This window comes from Erpetoichthys calabaricus, chromosome 16 (genome assembly GCF_900747795.2).
Source record: "Erpetoichthys calabaricus chromosome 16, fErpCal1.3, whole genome shotgun sequence".
NCBI classification, from domain to species: domain Eukaryota; kingdom Metazoa; phylum Chordata; class Cladistia; order Polypteriformes; family Polypteridae; genus Erpetoichthys; species Erpetoichthys calabaricus.
The window spans coordinates 73,264,920-73,286,490 of record NC_041409.2 but is presented as its reverse complement, the minus strand read 5'-3'; positions in this window follow the sequence as shown (position 1 = coordinate 73,286,490).

Sequence of the window (21,571 nt, the reverse complement as noted above, 5' to 3'; positions counted from 1 at the left end):
TGTACTGTATATACTTTTTTATCAATATTTTAACTTTTTTCCTCACAGTGAGTCTTTAATGCATGGAGTGCTTATGACTCATGTGACGATCTTTAAATAACACATGAGAAAGCTTCAACTTTCAAACAAATGTGATAATTCGAAGTATAGCCCTTCACAAAAATGGAATTGAGTTTGAGTACAAAATGAAGTGATCAGAGTAAAAGAATAACCATAGGTGTTCTGCTAATCCATGTAAGAAACACCAACAAAATTTGCATGTGATTGCTTAAAACACATTCTATGCAGTCACTAATCTGTTAAAAAATGCAACTGTTGGACAACAGATAAATCATGTTGGACCTGACCGTAACTTAGAAAGCCACTCAAGTGCAAAGGACGGGTGCAGGCATTCAAGTAATGACATTCAAGACTAAACTGTTTGTCCTTATCCCCTTAATAGCTGAAGCAAAATGTAATAATCGTGAATAATCTTGTTCATTACCCCTTATTATATTAAGTATTGTGTGTCAAAGTCAGCAGCCAAGTAAGTCACAGACTAAGTTAACTAAAATGTGCATTGTCAACATTGAAAAGTCTTTTTGAAAAGGTGATGTTATGATAACAAAAAGAAAACCAGAAGAGTAGCAGTTATTCTTTGGCATTTTTAATGGGAAATGGAAGCCACCTTTTGGTTGCTGTGATAGATTCTTAATAGTCCAGGTATAAAATATCAGTAAATCGGACATCTTGGGAGCAAGAGTGACTCTCCAGATTCTTTTAGATCCAAAAGTAAAGCAGCAGGGCTAAGAAAATCTGTCCCAAAATGTTGTGAATGGGGTGTGTTGAGGAGACAGAAGGCTGTCTGTTTTCCTAAATGCTACATAAGCTGATGAAAAACATGAACAGGCTGACCCAGGAATTGATGTGTAAAAAGAGATCTGTAAAATGCAGCAGTATCTTACATAGCACGTTGTCAGTAATATGATGTGAAAATCAATGCAAAGATAAACAAATAACTGTTTGCGGACATTTGAATGTCAGCTTTTGCATTTCAATAAGATTTTTTTGGAAAACATCCAAGTTGTATTCAAAGAGTGACATACAATCTGACCACTTTACTGAGGATGTCCAAGATGTATTTCTCCATTTTGTCTGGTTTCAGGTGCTGTCAGATCATGAAGATGACCTTTAGGTAGAATAAACCCAGTCAAAACACAATCGGGCTATCATATTCCTTATAGTTTATTGGCTTGTACTACCAGGACTGGCCTGGAGCAGGTTTAACACCTTTTGTATACAAGTTGTGATCACTAGAGGGTGCCTCTGAACAAACCTGAAACACAAAACACACACAAGAGGCCAAGGAGACAAACAGAAACAGCTTATAAAAAACATACAAAAGGTTACAGGGTAAGTGGAGACAAAAGGAGCCATACTGGGAATACGCATTGCAGATTCTCTGCCCTGTCTGTCTGGTAGAGTGGCTTGTCCACATGCTCATCTCAATACACCTTGTAGGTCTACTTCTGCTTATTTTTCCATATTTTTCTCTTTCATCTGGCCCTCTTCTGCCTCCTCCCTGCCTATAAATATTCTTCAAGCTGCAGACACCAAGAGGAACAGTACAGACATGACATCCCTGTGATTACGTCTAGAGTTAGAAATGACCTCTAGGACCAATGGCCTCCTAGCACTCTTCTTAGCAGCCATGGGTGTCCCTATGATTCTAAGCCCCAGCTCTCAGGTAAAAAGCCAGGCAGACTTATGGTAACCGGATGGTTGATGGTTCCTGCATCTCTAAAACAGTTGTTTTCCTGGTATTTCCACTCATAGCACTCTTTGGAATTTACTCCAAAGGATACAATAAATAAATAAAATGGGTGTTAATGAGAGTGGTCAGAACAGAATGCTCAGACACTTTCAATCTTACAGAAAAGGTACAAACAGTCAAACAGCAGTGGTTTAGAACAGTGATGTGCAAGTGGATTGGCTACAGCAACAGAATGTCATTTTGAGCTCCACTCCTGTCAGAACAGGAAGACTAAAGTGGGATGAATGAAAATTGGAAAAATATCTGGTATGGCAAATCTTAATTTCTGCTACAACATACACATTGTTATGAGGAATATATTTATAATGCACATTAGGCCTCTTTACACCATTTGAGCATCAGGTGATAGACAAAGCTTTGCATCCCTTGATGACTACTGCCAGCACTCTATTGCTCATTGCCCTACTGTGAAGTGTCAATGACACAAAGCCATAATTATCTCAGATTGATTCCACAAACTTGACAACACTGTCACTTTACTCCAAAGGCCTGCACAGTCCAATATCTAAATCTAGAGCATCTAGGATGAGGCAGAACAGCATGAACAACAAAAAATCTGCTGGAGGTCAGCATAGATATTCAGTCAGCATAGATCAGAATCCCTAAGGAATGCTTCCCATGCCTGGTTAAATCCATACCTCAATGAAATCTGTTCTGGAGACAGAAGGTAATATGATTCTTACCACATGAAAGTCACAAAAGGAGTGCAGGCCTTTAAAAACCCTACAAAAGATAGAGCAGCACTTCACCCAGCTCTGTCTTTCCAGAATAGGTCTCATCCCAGGCAGCCTAGCCCCAAACTCAAATGTCAGGGTCTGAACCTGTACAAGCTCAAAACTGGGGCTAAACTTGTAAATGTCAAAAGTCTCAACATTTTCAGAAAGGAGAAGAAGGAACCATGAGCCTCTGGTCTGAGCATTAACAGAAATAAATATATATTCTTATATTTAAGAATTTGTTATAAAAAGAATTTTAAAAAGTATAAAAAGGCAAGGCGGGACAAAATAACCAAAAGTTCAGTTTTGCCTAAGAGGTTGCTGTGGTGCAGCCGGGGTTGCTGCTCTGACAAGCTTATTTCTTGTTCATTTAGTTTTGTGTTGTTATTAAGGTATAATTTTAAGAACTGTGGTTTTGTTGTGTATTTGTATTTTGGTAATTGTATTCATTTCTTTGTTATTTCTACCTACAGGCCACCTAATTATGTAGCTAGCATACTGGCCCAGCAATACTTAAGTCGCAGCTTTAAAACATTTTTCGGTGTAATTGTAGTGTTTGTGATTTGTACTTGATTTTTGCTTTGTATACTTGTTTAAGATTTTCTAGTTTTGAACCCTGGCTTGTGGATAAGTTGCAGTTTCTGGATTTTGTGTTGGATTTCTTTGCCTTAGGCTTTAACATTTTACACAAGACAGTGGTCTTTCATCAGCAGCTTTGTCTTTTACAAATCTGGGGCAGTTCCCTTGTTGTATCATCAGGTGGCCCCACCTCTCTGGGCTCCACATAGAGGAGACATGGCAGATAACCGTAAACACTACAAATATTCGTAAAATAACATACAATAGCAAAATACTTAATAAACACAATTTCAAAGAAAATAATAATATTAAAAAGAGAAAAAATAAAAGCAAAAGCAGAATTCATGACCCAATATACATTATTTTAAAAAGAAGCCAAAAGATTAATAAACAAAAAATAAACTTAAGCCAAGGCAACAACCCAGACAGAAACATAACACAAGGATGTCCTCCACTGTACTTGGTGCCTCTCTGATTGTGGACCACATTAATACATTAGTTACATGCCAGCTGGGCCAGTCAGCACACCGGCTCAGCAGGCTAAGCCCCTCGGCCGGAGGTTCCACACCTGGGCTCAGAGATGCTTTGCCTCAGATTTTAGTCCAGGAGAGCTGTGTTTGTGCTGTGTGCCTGTTAGAAGCCGATTATTTCAGACATGTTTCATTGTGCCACATCCTTTAGAGCAGGTTCAGAAGGTGGTGCTAACTGTATGCAGCATTTCCCAATGAAGAATTTACTTGTAACTGGTGGTCCTAATACTGTGCGGTAGTATAGCTTGACAATTTCACAACTCGCGCCCAGTGCGGTTAAGTCACCCGCTGTGGGTCACACTGAAATCATTGGCTGGCACTGACGGGGTGAGCTTGTTATAAGTTACTGATCACTTACTAGATAGTGAGAGCACTTATTTTGTTCACTTCCCCTTCCCCTTTGGAAATCTGCTCCTGTTACCATCTGCCTTAAACAAAAAAAAAGTAATTTGCAATCAGCCCAATATGAACAGTGACTTGTGGAGAATTGTTGACACAGAACTACACCTTGGAATAATCCATAAATGGATATGCCTTGGCAAGAAGTGTCTTTTTTCCAAAAACATCTCTTCATCCATATGAGAAGCTAAGCAGAAAATGTCAGGGTCTTCATATTTTAGTGAAAACTTTGCTTTACAGGCCTATTCTTCAGGCATTTGCTGCTGATGTTTCCTGGCCTGTCTGTGATGAGACGAGGGAGCCACAGAGTAATTAAAGGGAAGCTGTGACATGACGGCTGAATAACAGGTGATGAGTTGTCTCCTGCTGTGCTGTAATTGTTGAAATCACACATTCGGGAAGGTGTCCTGTATGTCTCTTGTGTTGGTTCTTACTGAGGAGCTGCTCTTCTTCTGTGCCAAAGTAATGTTGATTTGTTCCATTGGCAGGATCAGTGTAGTGAGATTTTTAATATCACCTCCAATTAAAACATTCCACCATATCAGTAAACATTAATAAATGATTACTGTATATTCTGACACCCCTGTAAGTCATACTACTGATATGTTTAACCTACATCAGTGTCACCAAAATCAAAAAATGGACCCAGGCAGACATGCAGACTCTTCATTGGGTTGTTTCATAGCCAATATACCAGTTGAGGAAGTTTCTCTTTTAGGAAAGCAGGTGGCCACCCTAAAGAAACTTGGGCAAGAGGCGAGGAAATGCAAATTGAAAAAAGAATAAAGGATAAAACCAGAACATTTTATGGCATCTCAGCAACAGTCAAGCACAAAAAGTGAACAAGATTTGCAGATTAGGTCATTTTAGTGGAGGGATGGCAGAGTTGTTTGGTGCTGTTGTCCTCCAGCTCTGGAGTCCTTCCACTGTATCCAATTTTCCTCCCACATGCCAAGAGCTTGTGTGTAGGTTGAGTTGTGACTTTAAGATCACCTGGTATGTGTGATTGTGCCCTTTGATGGACTGGCATCCACCTCCAGGATTTGTCTTGCATTATTCCCTGTGCAGCCAGGATGGACCCGGGCAGTCTAAACAACTGAACATTTAAATAATTTTATGAAACTCTAATCAGCATGTGAATTTGAATGCATTATGTTCAAGTACTTTAATGAAGAGATTAGAATTAAAAACAGTTAACATCATTCCAGACCCCACAGGGGGCCTTCACTTCCCACACAGCTCATTTTGTGTCAAAGCACCCTGGGTTAGAAAAGAACTTGGTTAAGTCCATTGTGTGTGGGCGTGCTATGATCCTCAAGACATTTTTACAGACCTTGGTGACCAGTTATTTCTAGAATTATGCCAATGGCAGATAGCAAACTTGGCAAACAGTGCACCAAGGTACTATTATTCTTTTTAACTCTGATATTGTGTAGACTTTCACAGCCGCTTAGCTAAATTACTCTGATGATTTTATACTTGAAACACTGGTGTTGGTGGCACTGCTAAACATAAGATAATACATGTAGGTGTTGACCCTTCACATCTATCCATCCATTATCCAACCCGCTATATCACGGGGGTCTGCTGGAGCCAATCCCAGCCAACACAGGGTGCAAGGCAGGAAACAAACCCCGGGCAGGGCGCCAGCCCACCACAGACCCTCCACACACTAAAGTTTAAAAAATGATGGTGTCTTCTCCATGACTGATTTCTTCCCAGCACCCACTACAGTATTGCCATTTGTCACATGCAAATGAATCACTCAGGGTGACACTCTCTGTCTCCTGTGTTGTTCTTCCTGAGATAGCAGAGGTGAGACACGAACCTGGGTAACTGGAATCTGAGGCACCATTTCTGCTGCTCAGCTAAAGGAAATCTCCATTAGTCAGTTGCAGATGTGGCCATCTTAGCTTGTGGCACAGTTTTCTTGCACAGCAGCGCTCTGTACAGCCTGGCAGCATGCGATACCAGTTACCCCAGCATATGCTCCAGCCCTGTGACTATGTCCAAGATAATCATATCATACCATTTTATAAGCGTGCTTTGTTCATTATTATGTGTGTGAAATAATTACGGCCATGCAGTGTGGTGTCCAGAGTTCATGACCAGGGCACTACTTCACTGGCATTTAAATATCTATATTACTAAACGACAGTTTAATTTATGCACGGGCAGCGGACGCACCGAGGCGTATGCGCACTGCGCCGCGGACGGCGGACGCACCGAAGTGCATGCGCACTGCGCCGCAGCGCCCCAGAGTCTAACCCAGCGGCTTCCCAGAGTCAGTAGGTGGCGCCCAAACAACACAACCTGTAAACTACACTTGCTCTAATCCACTGTGCCAGCAGTCAGTGTGGCATATTTGAATGGTAATTCAGTATTAAATGTGAGTTGGATTATGCTTCCTAACAGTAAATGACTTCTACCTAACGACACAGCCACAGAACAACAAAGACGAGACAGCATGGATGAAAACAATACACGGAGGCTCCTACAACGCGCTTCGGAAACACCATAACCAAAGATGTCACGGCTCCACAATGGAAGAGCTCAACTAACGGAAATACAAAACGAGCCCGTATGGATAAACACAATGAACGAACGCACCCACAACGCGCTTCTGACAGCTCCAAAAAGAAACCGCTTTAGTACACATATGTTTATTTAATTGAATGACATTACCCAGGACGCACCCACCCTCCATGATATTTCATCCCTCCAAATATCGGATGGAACAGTAAGTGACTGCCATTCTTGGATTTGCGATTCTTTCGAGAATCGCGGGGTTGCTGGTTTTATAAGAAAAGCAGGCTGAGGAAACGAGATGGATGGATTATGAAATCTGGCCCTGTTTTAGAATTGCACAGTGGTTAGTGCTACTGTCTCCCAGTTCCACAGCCCTGGTTACCCGTGTAGAGTTTGTACGTTATGCACTGATCTTTTTCCTCGTACCTCAGTTTTCCTGCCAAAAACATGCAACTCTAACTGGATCAGTGAGAATGTATGTGCCATCTGATGGTCTGGCAATGGGTCCTCCCTTGTGCCTGATGTGGTCAGGTCATGCTCCTGGGACCCTAATTCAGATTACGTGGGTTCAGTGAGCATCTTTCAGCTCATCCAGTCATTCGCTTATTCTGTCCATCACAGTTTTTCATCTGTCTGCACACAGAGTCTGTTTTACCTCTTTTCACATTTCTAACATTAATTCTTTAGTCCCCATTTTTATTGGATTATTTGTGATGCTGATTTCATAGCTACTCCATCAAGAGTACTTCTTGATGAACTAGTCTTGCATTTTTCTTTCTTTTTGACTAATTGTTCTTACAGATATGGCAAGTAATTTTAGAACATGGAATCAGAGATACATTAGTAGGGAACACATTCATTTGGCAAAAAATGGAAGTGGAAGAAACGGAGTGTTACAACAGTGGCAGTGAAAGGGTTTGAAGGGCAGATTGCCTGAAGCACAAATCAAAATGAAAGACTGTCCCACATTTACAAATTGCTGTCGTAAGAGGCTATAGTGACTCTCTGATAGTGACGGGTGACACGTGAATGATTCATTGTTTTTGAACAACTCTTTCCACTGAATCATACACATCGATACACAAGCATGAACAAATTGATTCAATGGAGCTCAATGGGAATGCAAAGCGCATGTATGTTCTATGTAAAGTCCTTAGCGTCCTTCATTTCTCTAAACACTGGTAGATATTTAAAGCACATGTACAGGAACCGCCTGAATCATTGGCCTCAACTCACATCACTTGTGATTCTTTTGAGTCTGAACAATAACAATGTTAACGAATGAGAAGTCTGTCACTGACAATTCTCTCTTTAATCAAGCAAGTACAATGCAGTAACAACACATTTATAATAGAATGTATTTATTGGAGCAGCATGGTGGTGCTGGTGCCTCGCAGTTAGGAGACCCAGGTTAGCTTCCCGGGTCCTCCCTGAGTGGAGTTTGCATGTTCTCCCCGTATCTGCGTGGGTTTCCTCCGGGCGCTCCGGTTTCCTCCCACAGTCCAAAGACATGCAGGTTAGGTGCACTGGCGATCCCAAATTCTCCCTAGTTTGTGTGTTTGTGCGCGCCCTGCGGTGGGCTGGCACCCTGCCCGGGGTTTGTTTCCTGTGTTGGCTGGGATTGGCTCCAGCAGACCCCCTTGACCCTGTAGTTAGGATATAGCGGGTTGGATAATGGAATTTAATGTTTTTTGTACAATTCTTTGCTGGAATTGTTTAAAATGGACTACATAAGCAATACTACAACTAACATGTTTATGTCCCACTGTACATTTAACAAATTAGTCACATATAACTAAACCTTAAATAATAGCATTCTAATCGTTTTTTTTTTATTTTACTGATTTTAATTAGGCGGCACGGTGGCACAGTGGGTAGCGCTGCTGCCTTGCAGTTGGGAGACCTGGGGATCCGGGTTCACTTCCCGGGTCCTCCCTGCGTGGAGTTTGCATGTTCTCCCCGTGTCTGCGTGGGTTTCCTCCGGGCGCTCCGGTTTCCTCCCACAGTCCAAAGACATGCAGGTTAGGTGCATTGGCGATCCTAAATTGGCCCTAGTGTGTGCTTGGTGTGTTTGTGTGTGTCCTGCGGTGGGTTGGCACCCTGCCCGGGATTGGTTCCTGCCTTGTGCCCTGTGTTGGCTGGGATTGGCTCCAGCAGACCCCCGTGACCCTGTGTTCAGATTCAGCGGGTTGGAAAATGGATGGATGGATGATTTTAATTAAAAGCAAATAACAATTGATACAATCAAATCAAACTTAAGAAAGCTAAAAACATTAGCATTCTAATTTCTAAATGTTATTTGCTTTCAGCTTTACTTAAGCATGCTTTTTCTTTTACAGCTCATTAAATGTACTGACTGTGTATCATTATCTGATTCTTTTGAGTTCCAGCTGAATCATTACCCAAGAATGAGGCATGCAAACAGTTCTTTACCTGAGAGCCAGTTTTATGATTTGCATTAATTTGATTTGTGAAAGAATCATTACCTCAAGACAAGTTGTACCATTCTTGTTAATTTGATTTGTGAGTAAATCATTACCCAAGAACCAGTTGCTGAATTCTCATTCATCTGATTTGTAAATGAGGGGTGCTACTAGAGATTTTGGGTCCAATGAAAGGATATCTTGTCCTTGACAAAATCAGCCCTATGCAATGGCTGTGTCACCACAGCAGCCCTCCAACCAAATCAAAGCCTTGGATAACTTTACCAACGCAGGCTGGTATGTCTCTAAGTGTGTCCCATACTTACTAGGACAGTCAAAAAAGTAGGTTTGAATATTCAAATTTAAAATTAAAGATTTGAAAATATCTAAAATTAGGTTAATGATTCTAGACGTTACTTGTTTGTACGCGCTTTTTTATACATTTTTTTATTATTATTATTATTTTTAGATTTTATTGATTTTAATAACAAATAACATTCCATACAAATCAAGTTTTACTTGACTTGCTTCAAAACAAATCCACCCCCACCTATGAGAAAGAGAGCATGGCCAGCCGAGTAAAACTTTAAGCTAGTAAAAATAAGTAAATTGATAAATTAATAAATGAATAAAAATAGAGTAAAAAAAGAAAAAAAGAGGGTAGAGAACCTGCTTCCTCAATTTAAATGCTTATTCTAAAATGTTATTGATTAGTTCCTGCCATGTTTTGAAAAAAGGTTTGTACAGATCCTCTAAGAGAGAATTAGATTTTTCCAGTTTCAAATACAGTAATCCCTCCTCCATCGCGGGGGTTGCGTTCCAGAGCCACCCGCGAAATAGGAAAATCCGCGAAGTAGAAACCATATGTTTATATGGTTATTTTTAGAATGCCATGCTTGGGTCACAGATTTGCGCAGAAACACAGGAGGTTGTAGAGAGACAGGAACGTTATTCAAACACTGCAAACAAACATTTGTCTCTTTTTCAAAAGTTTAAACTGTGCTCCATGACAAGACAGAGATGACAGTTCTGTCTCACAATTAAAAGAATGCAAACATATCTTCCTTTTCAAAGGAGTGCAAAGCAAGCAGTCAAAAAAAAAATCAATACGGCTTTTAAGTATGCGAAGCACCGCCGGTACAAAGCTGTCGAAGGCGGCAGCTCACACCCCCTCCGTCAGGATCAGAGAGAGAGAGAGAGAGAAACAAACAGTCAAAAATCAATACGTGCCCTTTGAGCTTTTAAGTATGCGAAGCTCCGTGCAGCCTGTCCTTCAGGAAGCAGCTGCACACAGCCCCCCTGCTCACACCCCCCTACGTCAGCGCAAGAGAGAGAGAGAGAGAGAGAGAGAGAGAGAGCTGGATAGCTTCTCAGCCATCTGCCAATAGCGTTCCTTGTATGAAATCAACTGGGCAAACCAACTGAGGAAGCATGTACCAGAAATTAAAAGACCCATTGTCCGCAGAAACCCGCGAAGCAGCGAAAAATCCGCGATATACATTTAAATATGCTTACATATAAAATCCGCGATGGAGTGAAGCCGCGAAAGGCGAAGCGCGATATAGCGAGGGATCACTGTAGTATAAAACATCAGTTACCCACTGACTTAAAAGAGGAGAGTTAGGAGTGTTCCAGTTGAGCAAGATAAGTCTGCGTGCCAATAGTGTAGTAAAGGCAATCACAGTTTGTTTGTCCTTCTCCACTTTAAGCCCATCTGGAAGAACACCAAACACAGCTGTTAGTGGATTAGGAGGGATTGTGACACCAAGGCTGTCTGAGAGGCACTTAAACAATTTTGTCCACAATGATGTTAATTTGGTGCAGGCCCAAAACATGTGACGCAGTGAGGCTGGAACTTGATTGCAGCATTCGCAGGTTGGATCTTGCTCTGGAAACATTTTGGACAATTTTAAACGAGACAGATGTGCTCGATATATAATTTTAAGTTGAATAATTGTATATTTTGCGCATATGGAGCTCGAGTGAATTCTGTGCATTGCTACCTTCCACTCTTTTTCTGATATGTTGAGTGAGAGATCCTTTTCCCATTGTACTCTTGGATCTTTGAAAGGGAGGGACTGTAAAATGGTTTTATATATTACGGAAATGCTGTCTGAGTCCTCAAGACTGATCAATATTTTTTCTTTCATAGAGGTAGGTGGGAGGTGAGGAAAATTGGGCAGGTTTTGTTGAACAAAGTTTCTAATTTGAAGGCAGTGAAAGAAATGTGTTGCTGAAAGATTAAATTTGGAATGTAATTGTTCATAGGACGCAAAGACGTTGTCTATGTACAGATCTCTAAGTGATTTAATCCCAAATGTTTTCCAGACATTAAAAACTGCGTACATTTGAGAGGGTGGAAAAAGGTGGTTCTCCTGCAAAGGTGTCACAGATAAGTTTCTCCGTCTTAAAATACTTCCTACATTGGTTCCATATTCTGAGTGAATGACGCACAATTGGGTTGTTAGTATATTGGCAATGACTTGTACTTATTGGGATACAAAGCAATGAATATAAAGAAGTACAGCAGGATTTTATTTCTATTGCAGACCAAGCCTGAGTATCTTCATCTATTTGTGTTCATGTTTTGATAGTTTGTATATTTGCTTCCCAGAAATAAAATTGAAAGGTAGGTAGAGCCATGCCGCCTTCTGCCTTAGGTCTTTGTAGGGTCGCTCTTTGGATACATGGATGTTTTGAATTCCAAATAAATGAGGTAATGGTTGAATCTAATTTCTTAAAAAATGATTTATTGATGTATATTGGAATGTTTTAAATAAAAAGGATCTTAGGAAAGATATTCATCTTAACAACGTTAATTCTTCCAGCTAAAGTGAGATGAAGGGTAGACCATGAAAGTGTTGCTTAATTTTTTCCATACAGAAAATTTTGTTGATAAAGAGCTTTATGTTTACTTGTGATGTTTACCCCTAGGTATTTAAACTGATCTGCGATGATAAAAAGGAAGGTGTTCAATCTAATATTGTATGCTTGAGAATTCACAGGAAAGAGCACACTTTTATTCAAATTAATTCTGAAACCAGAAATCTTTTGAATTCTGTTAGTGCTGTTAGGACTGCAGGCACAATATTTTGTGCATCTGATATATACAGTAGCATATCATCTGCATATAGAGAAATTTTCTGTTCCAGTCCTTCTCTGATAATCCCCTTTATCTCATAAGCATTTCGACAGTAAACTGCCAGTGGCTGAATGGCAATTGCAAACAGCAGTGGTGACAAGGGGCATCTTTGTCTGGTACCGCGTTCTAGCTTACAGTAGTCTGAGCAAATGTTGTTAATACAAACTGAATCTTCTGGACTGTGCGTCTTGTCTAGAACTGATGACTGGGTGGGCATTAAGAACTTGTCAGGAGAGTGAGACAAAAAATCAGCCACAGAAAGGATCATAAATCCTTACAAGCCATACATGCTTTGTTATTAATAATCCTTTTAATTGCAGTATGTTTACAGAGCATGAAGTGCTTATGACAATGTTGCATTGATACTACAGCCTTCAAATGTAAGGGGCGCTTAAAAACTAATGTGCGTTCTAAGTAGTGTGGAAAGAAATATCTACCTACGGTATGTGCATTGGTGCCTGTAGTGCACACATGAAGCCCAGACAAAATTAACTAGGATTGCTTAAACAAACTAAATACTGTCATTTTACCTGAGATAAGTAGCTTTTTGATCCTTTAGGCCATAAAACAATCTCTTTTGTATAGTTAATGGCACTGTGAGTCAATTGAATAAGATGCCTGTGTTTGTGTCACACAATTTAAGTAACTGAATATACAGAATGTTGCATTGTAATAATCAGTAAATGGTTTGTCCTCATCACAAGTTTCATTAAGTAGACGTATTCAGAGCAACTTAAATTTTATAAAATAACTCTGAGTGTTTACCAGGAAAGTAAAAAGTTAACAAATGTTAAAAAGTTGTCTAGAATCAAAGTCATTAGCAACAGAAAAGTGTAATTTTCTATTTACTGTGATAGAGCAAATCTCTTGTGGATTACTTGTTAATAAGCATATGCCTGCATGGCTTTTTCAAACTGGCTTCTAATTAGATTTGTTTGATTGTTTGGTTTTTAGGTTAGATTGAATGACCCTGTAAACTGGTCCATGTGCACCATGTATGGTGAATGGACTAAATATAATAAACTGACCTCCCTTTGAGAAAAATTGGGTGACTAAATGTTGCCCTCTCTTCTCTCATTTGTTTTTCTTGCTTTTTCTTGCCTTTCTTTTCTGGAGTCTGGAATGTGGGTTTGACATTTCAATTTAAGCAAAATAAAACTCATCTAACATTGGTTAGCAAGAGTGTGGATTTGACTGCTCTATGAATTCAAGTTTGTGAGGACTGGGATGAACCATTCTGGCTAAAAGAGAGGGAAGAAATACAATGCAGAGACTGCCTGGACTGTTACTTTCAGCAAAAATCACTAGTTTCCAAATTGTAAGTAAATGATTATTGTAAATGTACTTTCAATAACTGTCTAATAAAAACTGTTAAATTATATTCTATTATATTTTTAAGTCATGGGCCATTGTCAGTCATGGGTCATTGGAATCTCCCTAACATTCCCTCATTATGGCACCCCTGTCATGATTGAACCATTAACGGAGAACTAGTTACAAGATTCTAATTCATTGGATGCATGAAGAAATCATTAACTGTGAGCCAGTTGTAAAGTTCTTGTTCATTTGATTCGTGACCTGAATTGTTAACCACAAAGGAGTCACATGATTCTCATTTACTTGTAATTCTTTAATGCAAGAATCAAAAGAATTAATTTACTTAAACAAGTAATAATAATAATAATAATAATAATTCTTTACATTCATATAGCGCTTTTCTCACTACTCAGAGTGCTTTACACAGTCAGTGAGGAGCAACTTCAACCACCAATGTGCAGCATCCACCTGGATAATGTGACAATAGCAATTTCTGCACCAGTATGATTACCTTACATGAGCTATTAGGTGGTGAAGTGGTGAGAGAAATAGTCTGCCAGTTACAGACAGGGGATTATTAGGGGGCCAGAATGACTAGGCTGAGGTGGGCAATTTAGCCACACTCTTCTCTTTACGAAGGATGCCCAGGGATCTTTTATGATCACAGAGAGTCAAGACCTCAGTTTTATGTCTCATGCGAAGGACGGCACCATTTTTACAGCACAGTGTCCCTATCACTGAACTGGGGTATTATTATCCACATTCAAACCACAGGGTAGGCACCCCCTGCTGGCCTCACCAACACCTTTTTCCTGGTTGGTTTCCCATCCAAGTACTGGCTGGGCCTGAACATGTGTAGCTTTAGGTGGATGACCTGTCCTGAAGTACATGTGGAATGGCTGCTGGAAGTTCAAAAGTAAAAAAATTAGTAAAAAAAATAAAACTAAGGACAAATCTGCATCCTGCTGACATCCTGGTCCAATCTACGCAGGTCTTAAACTGCTGTTTGTTAGTGGGGTAGCTTATCCACTTATCTACCCCTAATGTACCACATGATACTACTGTATTGTCTCTTTGTTTTGTGCTTTGTTTTATTTCACTCTGCTGCCATGTTTGTTCATGTTTTCATGTATTGTAATGTTTAGAGTTTTGCGCCCGTTCATTTTTCCACTAATTGGCAGTTAAACCCTTGAGGTGTAACATAAAGAAGAACCCAAGATATGCCACCTGATTGGCTCTTGGCTGAGTTATTAGGCAATTTCTGCTCTTGTTGTTTGACCCCTTTGTGATTTTTACTTTTTTCTAAGTTTGCTGGAATTTTTAACATTCATGTTTTGAAATTTTTGGTCTTTTTTCTGTTTGTTTTTGAATAGCAAATTGGTTTCAATCTTTATTTCAATTGCTTGTTCTCATTGTACTTTTCTTTTATATTTTGGTTCTCTTTTGTATATTTTTTGTGTTTAGTTTAGATTGTGAGATTTTGTGGGTTTTTGAAGTTATTTTGCAATTCTTTTTGTTTTATTGTATTTTATTCATTTAATTTAGTAAATTATATATCTCTATTATAAAATAAAATCTTGGACCGAGATGTGATTTTCTTGGACACACTTTAACGTCCCGTGAGACAAGGCATTGAGACAAAAGGACAGCTGCTGTACAGGCTTTTAAATGTTCGAAGCGCTGCGCGACATGCAGATCACACAGCACGGCACAAGCAGCAGCAAGCCAGCTGATCGAGCATAAAGGAGGTAAAAAAAAAATTCATTTGTTTCTTATTGTATCACCATTTAAGAGGGGGTTTCGGAGAGCGACCGCATCTCCTTAGTGTGCGTTCAGCCCCCCTCTTCACAACGCAAGAGGCAGAGATGCAAAGTTGCTGGCTCATAGCACACCACGGGGACATGAGCAAAACAAGCAGGGGGCAAAGCCCCCTAGTAGTATGATAAATATTGCTTATTTGTGCCAGGGATTTTGGCAGTTTGCCTCTCCTTTTTTGGGGCTTTAGGCTATTTAGGCCTTTTTTAGATTGCGTAGGCCTCAAGCCTTTGCTAGAGTTTGTAGGACTCAGGTATTTAGTGTTTGTTAGGTCTTACAATCAGAACACCACCATACCTCCAAGCACTGTTTTTCTTTCACCACTGCCACCCCACCTCCTTCATTATAATCCCAACCCCTTTTGCCACAGCTCCATCCTCGGTGCTCTGTCCTGGTGTAACTTTAAGCTGCTCTGGGCAGCCCTACTTATGCTTTTGAGAAGCCAGACTAGAACTCCCTATTTTGAATCGTTTTGTACCTGTCCCACTTGAACCTTTAGCAGCCTCCAAGTGGGATACTGGATTTAACAAGACAATGTTGCCCCACTCTTTGTAATCACAGATAATGTCCTGTCACCTACTGGCTAGTATGTCTTATTGCCTCTTGCCACCCCTTTGTGGTCTCACTGTCTATCCGTATATTGGTCTAGTCATAAATGGCACACCCTGGGTCATCTGTGCTCTAAAGTCCTGGAGTGCCCTTTTGGAGCACCATGTATGCAGACACTTATTCAATCCAGTTCCTGTTATCCTGCCTCTTTCTCTTTTGTGGTGGATCCCCCCAACCCTTGCCATGTGCCACCCTTGCCAGTCTGGCACCCTGTCATACTAGGCTTAATTAAGGGCTTATGTCCACTTGAATCTTAAATAAATAAGAAATTCTTCCTCTTGGGGTTTTTCAGAAACTTATGATTTCCGGCCACATTTTTAGAATTTTGTAGAGGCTTTTGTGGGTGGAGACCCCGGTGAGTTTTTCAACTTTCATATTTTCTATATCATTATGAGCTCCATTCTAATAGCAGTAAAATGGCTCTCATTTGCCCTCGCAGCAGCCTGAGTTTATTTGGGAATGGATCTAACCAAGTGTTGAATGTTCAGTCATGTTGACTTAAACATGTCCCATAGATGTTGCAGGATAGCTGCTGGTGGAGCACTACTACGGATTTCTTGTCCATTCTCATCCCACAGATCCTCGATGTGAGATTGTGACTTTAGAGTCATACTTGTTGCATCATTCATTTGTTGCTACTGAGACAAAGTGTATCTGATTGATGATGATGTTCCAACTTCTGTTATAGTTGAGCCAGGGGTCCTCCTCTGGCTGAGGTTCAAATCCATGTGTTGTGTTCGTTTGTATATCATTGATACTGTACATTTGTTTATGTTAATGTTGCTTTTGTGTATTTTCTGCTGTATATTTGTTGCCTATGCTATGTTCCATGTACTTTGTAGGAAGTCCCCCAAGAAGTGAAGCTACCTGTCAATCACCGCCAGGACCTGCCCTCTGTCCTGTAAATTCAGGGGATCTCCCACAGTTCCTTGTGGTTCATTTTGAATTTGCTTTGGGATTACTAGTTCATGACAACATCCTGCAGCCATCAAACATCACTCTACTCCAATCCAAACCTCCAATGGGCCCCACATTATTACACCACCTGCATTGTTGACACCCAGCTGGTTAGTGCATTGATGCCACAGATCCCACCATATCATGGCTCTACCATCAGCATGATTAGCAGTAGCTGGGATTTTTCAGGGAATGTAGTGGTTTTCTACTCTTCTGATATCAAGTGACTGTTAGCTCACTGGACAAGTGGGATTTGGGTAGTTTGCTGCCAATTTAGGGTAATATCCATGATAGGAACCAACCACAGATGGAGCGGCAGATCATAGCTAATGACACCCACCCCCACTTGTTACAGATTGATGGGTTTCATGTCAAATTATCTGAGTTGTGAAGGGACTGCTTAGCTGTTATTACTCTTATGCATTTGGCTGACACCTTTATTCAGGGCAACTTATGAGATCAGTATTCTTTACATTTCTTTGCGAATTTTATTTTTTTACCATTGGGAATCAGATTTGCTCAACATCACACAGTGAGTCAGAAGTGAAGATTAAACCAGTGGCCATGACGTTTGAAGCCCAGTGCCTTATAGCCCTACACCATAGTGCCTGCTTTAACCGCCATGCATTCTGTCACTGATGGAAGCTGGTGGACCTTCCAGAATGACCACTTGGTGGGTGTATACAATTTTCTATGTATTTTTTTTTTTTGTTCTTTATTTCGTCTTATACATCCATCCATCATCCAACCCGCTATATCCTAACTTACAGGGTCACGGGGGTCTGCTGGAGCCAATCCCAGCCAACACAGGGTGCAAGGCAGGAAACAAACCCCGTGCAGGGTGCCAGCCCACCGCAGGGCAGCACACACACACCAAGCACAATTTAGGATTGCCAATGCACCTAACCAGCATGCCTTTGGACTGTGGGAAGAGCACCCGGAGGAAACCCATGCAGACACAGGGAGAATATGCAAACTCCACACAGGGAGGACCCAGGAAGCGAACCCGGGTCCTCTAACTGCGAGGCAGCAGCGCTAGCACTGTGCCACCGTGCCACCCTCACCTTATACAATTTCTTGTATTAGGAATTTGATAGTTTTTGCATACCCCTTGGGGTCAGAGCGCAGGGTCAGCCATTGTACAGCGCCCCTGGAGCAATAACAGCTTAAGGGTCTTGCTCAAGGGCCCAGCAGAGTAGGATCTCTTTTGGCAGTGACGGGGATTCAAACCAGCAACCTTCTGGATACCAGCGCAGATCCTTAGCCTCAGAGCTGGTGGACCTTCCAGAATGACCACTTGCTGGGTGTGTACAATTGTCTATCTATTTTGTCCTTATGAAAAGCAATGATGTCCAAAAACAATTAATCTGAAGTGTAGATTCAGATGTATATATTTTAAAAAAGTATTTCTGAAATGTTATTTTTGACCATTATAAAACAAGTGTTAAAAATGGCTTAGGGCAGTCCAGATATGATGAAGCCGTGGAGCATCAGTAAAATAGGTCATCACGAGGCCCAGAGACGCCTTCACTCGCACTCTGGTCTCTCAATAGCTCTGACTGCTCAAAGCCTGCGCTGCTATAGCAACTTGCTTTCCAAAAAGAGAAGAAAAGGCAAAAGGAAGAAGAGGCTGATCTGTAGGAAATTCAATGGTAAGCTGATCTCAGAATAGCTGCTTTGATTATTTTTTTCCAGAAGCCACCAAAAGTGTAAAATACTTTGGCCCCAAATTCTTCTAATGACCTTAGCATGGCTTTACTATTACTAAAGCAATATCCTTGTGTGTTTAGAGGCCACTGCAGCTCTGTCTGTTCATGCCATGCCTTTGAGTGTTGGATGAGCTGACTTGTAGGATGATTCACTTGATACCCCATGTCTGCCCTTCTCATTTTCATTTTGATTGTTTCCTCTCTTAAGTTGTAGGAATTGAAATTTCTTCTCAATATTTTAAGATAAGGAGTTTGTCACCAAGCAGCCATAATTTACCATTATCCATCCATCTATCTTCCTAACCTGTTTATCCATGGCAGGAAGGAGCCTATCCCGCCAATCATTGGGAAAAAGGCAGAAACAGCACCTGGGCAGGACGCCAGTCCAAATGTATTTTTGTGCTTTATAAAATGTTCTTTTTGATGATGGCAAAATGAATAGGTTTGGCAATGAACCTTGCCAATGAGGACTTCCTTGATTGCTCTCTTAAATGCACTTCACAAATCTCGAGAACTGTGTATTAGCTTAACTTGTAATTCTCAACTTGCCCACAGTGGCTGTGCTCTGGGAGAGACTGGCACCACATCCAAGGTGTGGCTCAGCCCTGTGCCCAGTGCTGCCCTAATAGGCGCTGGATCCTCTAATGTTAAAAGTGACATCAAAAATGGGTGAGTGGATGGCCACATGCAATTATTTCTTGATTGCTCCATCATCTGTGCTCTAGGTGATGTCATTCTTGATCCATTTGCACATTACATTTCTAAGTTAGGTGGATTGGCGATTCTAAATTGGCCCTAGTGTGTGCTTGGTGTGTGGGTGTGTTTGTGTGTGTCCTGCGGTGGGTTGGCACCCTGCCCGGGATTGGTTCCTGCCTTGTGCCCTGTGTTGGCTGGGATTGGCTCCAGCAGACCCCCGTGACCCTGTGTTTGGATTCAGTGGGTTGGAAAATGGATGGATGGATTTCTGGACTCTGATTCGCATTTTCTTAGTGTTTCCTCTATATTTTCTAAATTGTTAAACTTTACTAATATATTCTGAATACTTGGTTCTCAATTTCTTACTATTCCTTTATCCTTTATTATACACCCATAGAAGACATACAAGAGAATAGTTATGACTGCAAGAATATTGGTCTTTAAGCTATTGTGTGACATAAATTATGACAAAATCGTAAAGCTTCAGATGAAGCAGTAAGTTGCCATCTCTTAAGCAACTTTATTCTCACTTTGATATCGAGTAAAGAAAAACGTCCACAAGCCCAAGACTGGAAGTGCGATGCAGTGCTTACCAACTGGCTCAAGGAGATGAAGCATTGCCCCCTTTGATTCATTAGGAAGACATGAATGTACTCCGTACTCCAAAGGTCTTTTCTAGTCTGAGTATGTGGGTGGTGATGTGGGTGCGTCTCTGATGAATGGAGAGGGAAAGCAGGAGCCCACAGGCAGACGAGGATGGGAAGCGAGGATGAGATGGTGGGTGGACAGACTGGTTGGTTGTAGGTTGGATTTGTTGTAGTGTCACTGGAGAGGCGGTGTGGGAGTGTGTGCTGTATTGTCTATACGTTTAGAATTCAATGATTTATGTTCATCTTCCTCCTTCTTCTTTCATATTTGGTATGCTTTTGCATTTCGGATACAAAACACATTCATTTTTTGACGCAGGCCAAAATTATATAAGTTTACTTCCAAAAATAGATCTTCAATACTGCTGTACACATCCGATTATAGTGAAGTTTCATTCCCATTAAGTCTATTTTATTATTCCACTGAATAATTGACAGAAACACAAAGCATGCATGAACAAAAATCTTTACTGAGAGAGCAATCTGTTAAAATTATTTCTTCAGAGAAGTGACCAAAACCTTCTGGCCAGTCTGAAACTTCAATAGGGAGGGTGATTCTTTTAAAATGCTATTAAACAGCTACATTTGCAAATGCTCAGATGGTTAGTGCTGCTGCCTCGCAGCTCCAGATTCCTGCCTTCAAATCCTGGTCCCGTCCCTGTCTCTGTACATTTTACATGTTCTTCCTGTGTCTGCATACAGTTTCTTCCTTGGTCTTGCGATTTTTCTCGTACATTCCAAAGAAGGAGGGTGGCTCTAACTTGGCCCCATGGGAGTGTTTGTGTGTGAGTGGGTCTTCGGTGGGCTGGCACTTCATGAAGTGGTCAATCCTGGCTTTTGCCTGATGATAAAGCCATGATAATTTCCAATCCTTAGTATCCTAGAGCTTTGAGAAAGTCATCCAAGTCCTAGGAATAAAAATATAAGTACATGAATACAATATAGTATAACTATAGATAAAACAAATATTCAACAAAATAGAATTTGAAGCTGCTGCAGCAAAGTCTCCAAGGACACCAACTTGAGTCACTTTCTGTCACAGCCTTTCCCCTAAGGCGTTGTCAAAGCTATGTTTGCAGTTTACGTTTATACTGTGTATACAATAAGAGGCAAAAGGCATTAAAATGTTGAGATACCAGAAGTAACCCTGCTTATTAGCCTCCAGTAGGTGGAGATGCCATAATGGATGAACAGGCATCTCAACTGGGGTGAAGAATAATATCTTACCCGGATGGGAGGCCATAATGGAAAGACAGTATGGATGGAGGTGCATTCTGGACAAAATGATGTCTAATAATCATAGACAATGTCTAATGGATGATTCATCTACCACAGACAATTCATCCTCCAGTATGACTGGTGGCAATGCTTCTCCAGAGGTTGGACACCCGCAGGATTGCATGGGACCTGTAGTTGTGAAGAGCAGCCCTGTTGGGGTCCCTGGGCACCACCAGAGGGCACTGCCGGCAGAAGACCTCCCTGTTTTGAGGAGTATCCACATGACCCAGAAGTGCTTCTGCCCTGCAATGCTATGGCACCAGAAGTAACTGCGGGTTCAACATAAAAGAAGCTGCCTCACTTTGATCAGGGAGTCAGTGATGGGTGGCAGAGGACAAAACTCATTGGAGGAGTGGAAGGGGAGGGAAGGAACTTTACTTCTGTGTTTGCAGTACTTTGCCTGTGCTTACCT